The sequence below is a fragment of the Urtica dioica genome, chromosome 8 (assembly GCF_054948205.1).
Source record: "Urtica dioica subsp. dioica isolate 48M chromosome 8, U.dioica_male_clone48M_v1_H2, whole genome shotgun sequence".
In the NCBI taxonomy this organism is placed as follows: domain Eukaryota; kingdom Viridiplantae; phylum Streptophyta; class Magnoliopsida; order Rosales; family Urticaceae; genus Urtica; species Urtica dioica.
The window spans coordinates 25,222,582-25,227,380 of record NC_142763.1 but is presented as its reverse complement, the minus strand read 5'-3'; the positions used below and the strand labels follow the sequence as shown (position 1 = coordinate 25,227,380).

Genomic DNA, 4,799 nt, shown 5'->3' with positions numbered 1-4,799 from the left:
AAATGAATATGTCAAATAAAATATCAAATTAATTATCTTACCCGAAACAACTTGCTTAGAATCATTTAGTGCTTCCACTTCAGCAAAATCTGATTCGGGAAAAAAATAAAAACACTAGGTCTGTCTCAAAGTTAGGTAAAGTCTTTTTTTAATATATTTTTATTTTTAATTAAAAAAATCGGTTAAATAACCGATATCCAGATTTTCCCAAAATAAAATCCGATATCCGGTCCAGTATTGTAAACCGAATCAGTTATCCGAATTCGAATTTCGGTTAGCTGACGTGGCTCCAAATTTCGGTTTCGGTTCGGTTTGGATATCGGTTTTATCCGATTTTCGGTTCGGTTTTGTACAGCCCTAGTTTTGATTGAGTAACAAAAACAAGTCATTAGTGACACACGGCTGTCACACGCTATCATGCAATGCTCAAATCAATCAATGCCTAAGTCCTTTGAGGCTTTGAGCTTTGACGATTAATTGATTTTTCTACATCTTTTCTAGCAAAAAAAAAAAATGTTTTTCTTTTCTGGACAAGTTATTTCCATTTTTCCCCTACAAGCAAGAATATAAGTCAAGTTCAAGAAAGAAGCTATATATGTAATTGCGCCAACAACCAGAACATGAATTTCCAATCACAATAAAAGATGACAAAGTCTTACCAAAAGAATAAATAATCCTTTTTTTTTTATCACATTAAAAGATGACAAAACCTTACGAAAAAAGAAAAAAAAAATAAGGGTATGTAAATGTTATTCACGTGTGGAAATATATATATCACAGGTCATGTTTGAGTGTAGAGAAGAGAGAGCCGAGCTTCTAAATGCTGTTATTATCAAAGACGAGGAGTTCGTTATCCCCAACTTCTCACAGGTACTATAAATTAAAGTGAATTTACATACGACTTTTAATTAGCTGTATTGACTTTTGTATTACTTAACATCTATATTTACCGTCAAGTTTTTTTAACATCGTATTTTATAATATACGACCGTTATAAATTACTTTTGTGAGAAAACATGGTAATAATTATCTATATGACGGTTATAAATTATGATTGAAATCTTCTACTGAATATTTGTAGAAAGTATACATTATTTCCGGTGAAGAGGATCAGATTTTCAACATAGAAACAGTCAAGCAAACAAAGGAGTGAGAATCTTTCTTATACGTCCCTTCTCTTGAGTGTGTATATATTTATTCATTCCTCTCATGATATAATTTCATATACATATCTAAGTATGTATGTATATCGTTTTTTTATGTGACGAAAAGTATTTTTTAATTTATTTTTATATATTGATCCATCAGGAAATTAGGTCATAAAGCAACTCTTTACCCTATCAAGAACGCAGGCCATCTTGTTCAAATAGAGCGACCATTCCTTTACAATCGCATACTCAAGAAGATTCTTCAGGACTCTCCCAGAAATAATATAGACTATATGGTATTATATATAAGTTGTAATTTGTTTGTACTTATTAATCCCTCATTTAGCCCAAAAACTGTGACAGCCTCAGCCTGAAAAATAGTATGTACTATGATTTATAACAAATATCGACGGTTAAAGTCGGATTAATTTACAAATTATACTGATGCTCGATGAAAAAATTGGGCATGTAATTAAGTTTCAAAATCGATAAAAATCAGTATAAAGTATTTACTTTATTTGCGAATTTTGATAAAAATATGATTGATTTGGATGATATGACTCTTTTGACTAAAATACCAATGAAGGCCAAAATAATTGAGAAAGTTATGATTCTATGTTTGTGGCGGTAACTATATTTTTTTGGTCCAACTTTCGCGCAGTGATTTTGTTAGTCTTCAAGGGTATTTTGATCGTCCTAGCTTATTTATTTTTTTTTTTTTTACACTTTATGTAGAATTAGTCATATTTTATCAAAGTTATTCTCATTTATTTTAATAGGTATTGATTTATATATTTTTTTCATTATCAATTGTCATAACTTTCGGAGTTAAGATCAGAGGGTTTAATCGAGGAAAAAAAATCAGAAGTCCTTGATAGCAAGGACTTAAATGTTAGAAAATTAGGAGAAAAGCCCTTAATTGCGAAGATTCCCCGCGCTGCTTCTCTCCGTCTCATTAGAAAATTAGGAGAAAAGCACTTTGAAATTATATATTGCGGAATCTTGTCTCCTAGCTGACTCCCTCTTTTTCTTTTTCGTTATCAGTTATGGGGCTAGGTGATATTTCATTTTTTTGGGGATCATTATGAATTTTGTCAATGAAATTTGTTTTAAAACTAATGATGTTTGAGAGGGGTAAAGCCTGAGCTAACTCCAAAACTGCTTGTAATGCATGCACTAAGGGTAAAGTCTGAAGCTTGAAACTGAAAGGAGAAAAAAAAGAGAATCTTGATGTATTGTTGTGTGATGTTTGCGTTATAATTTTTTTTCTTCAAAGAATTATAAAGTTTGATGTTTAATAAACCTCGTTATAATTTATAACTATATTAACATATTTTTCATGTATAAGTGATGATTTATTATAAAAAAAAAAGTTTAATAACTGACAGCATTTAATTTCTCCGGTGACGGGCCATGACAATAAAAATTTATAAAAATTATATGAATTGCCATATTTTGAGAATAGTAGCTTTTTATGCCTCTTTCTCATTATTTTTCTTAGAAATGCTATATATTTAATATATAAATATATTTTTTCCATTAAAAAGAGAATTGATTTGAAAATAAAGATGAAATGAGACATAAATATGTACAGCTAAAAATTAAAGCTTTGAAGTCATTTAGTCATGAATTGATATTAGATACTACTGCGAGTTACTTGCTACGTAGTCGGCTTTGTTTCTCCTCGAAGTCAAAGATCAAAAGGCATATGCAAATTAAAGGTGTTTAGTTAACCATTGTGTAGACATAAATAAAAGTAGATAGCAGTTAGACTCGCATTCACGTTTTAGTCGCTGAAAATAACTCGTATAAGTGCGTTACAGTAGATATGAAACGAGTGAGTAAAGCTCTATATGACCATATCATTGAGATGTGTCTAAACTTCACATGAATTTCAGCCATGCACTTCTATGCTCTAAAACGACACCTTCCCCTACAGAAAACGATAGCAATATTGCACCATCACTTCATGTATCTATACATTATACTTTTTGTACGGATTTAGTTTAGTTTAGTGTTTTTTTTTTCCTTTTTATTTACCCTAAAAATTAATGAATTCCCTTTATATGTAATTAGAGTAATAAAAGAGTTTGACCTCAATTTTCGTATTTCAAAAATTGAACCTCATTCTTGACATTATTAAGAAGAAACTACATAAATTAGTCGATTAAAGTTATAGCATAATTATTCAAATATTAAGAATATAGATCAATTTATGCCCATGTTTCACATAATATGCGCAATGACGGAGCTACGAATTCCAATGAGAGGGAGCAAATTTGAAAATAAAAATTCAGGGTGGCAAATTTATAAAAATTTGGCTAAAATAATAAAAATTGATTAATATTTTAGGGTGAAGATTGTAAGTTCAAAATTTGAGGGGGACATTGGACCCCTTGAGTTCGAGGCGGCTCCGGTTTTAAATATGCGCATGTGTCTTGTTTTAGTTTGAACTATTTTTTTAATTAATTAAGCTAGAATTTAAACATGACTTCTAAAGTGGTAATATGGCCAATTCTCCCTAAAAATAATTCGGACTAAATGACTACAATTCAGACGTACTTTTTCTGGTTAAAATGTCTAAAACCAATCACCCTTCTTTTGATGGAAAAATCTATCAATTTTGTAGGGGACTTTTGTCCTAGTTGTGATCGGAACCCAAAACTTAGAACCGGTGTCAATGAGACTATTTACCACTCAATTGAGTTTGACCCACCTAGTCAATTAAATTAATATATGATTGATAATTTTTTTTATTATTGGTCATAACTAATCCCATCTAGTTTACTTATTTGGGGTTCTGGTCACGCCTGCGTTGTTGACTATGACATTGAGCGATCTGTACTTCTCGACTACGAAGTCCACCGCCTAGGAAACATCGTCCACTTCGTGACGTCGCAGTGGAGGAATATAACATCGTCAATGTTTTCTCCGACGAGGGATTCACGGACTTGGCGACCGAGGGTTTCTTGGATGTCGGCGATGCAGATTTTGGCGCCGTGTCGGTGGAAGAATCGGACGATTATAATGTAATAAAAAATACATAGCATTATTGTAATATACAAACTTTTGTATCGCTCAACTTGTGAATTTGAATAAAATAAACGAGTTTTATTTTGAATCAAATTCTTGTTGCACATGAGACGTCCTTAATTTTTAAATATCTTGAAAAAAAATAATAATAACAAATATATTTAAGGTTGATGAAATTTCGGAATAAGGATATTCGAGTAAACTCGATAGTAATTTCTGAATAAATTCATTCGGAACGTACTCGGAGACTTAAAATCTCAAGAGTAAAAATAAATTTCGAAATCCCTTATATATATTTAAAATAACGGGAATTAATAAGAAATTCTCGGTTATTTTTCATGATTATTTTTTTTATAAATTAAGGACGAGTTTGAGAGGATTTATTTGAAAAGGACTAAAGTGCATAAAGTGAGGGATGAGAGTGAAAGAAAAAGATTTTTGAGGGGTGGTTTCAGCAGACGTGTGGCAAGATGTGGGAGTGCCACATGGCATTCTTATCCTCTTTTTTCTCTCCACTCCCACGCGGCCACCTCACCCCTACTCTTTCTCTTCCTTATCTTCTTCACGTCCTTATCTTCTTCTTCCTCCATCCTCACGCGATGTACCTGCAAAGAGTAA

The 4,799-nt window shown here is 31.6% G+C and overlaps 1 long non-coding RNA gene across 1 annotated transcript; it reads left to right on the top strand.

The window, feature by feature from the left end:
* Nucleotides 1-782: 782 nt before the first annotated feature.
* Nucleotides 783-1,393, top strand: LOC149388632 (uncharacterized). The gene is made up of 3 exons (XR_016300593.1): nt 783-870; nt 1,082-1,149; nt 1,309-1,393. It is a non-coding gene; the product is annotated as an uncharacterized LOC149388632 (long non-coding RNA).
* Nucleotides 1,394-4,799: the final 3,406 nt, after the last annotated feature.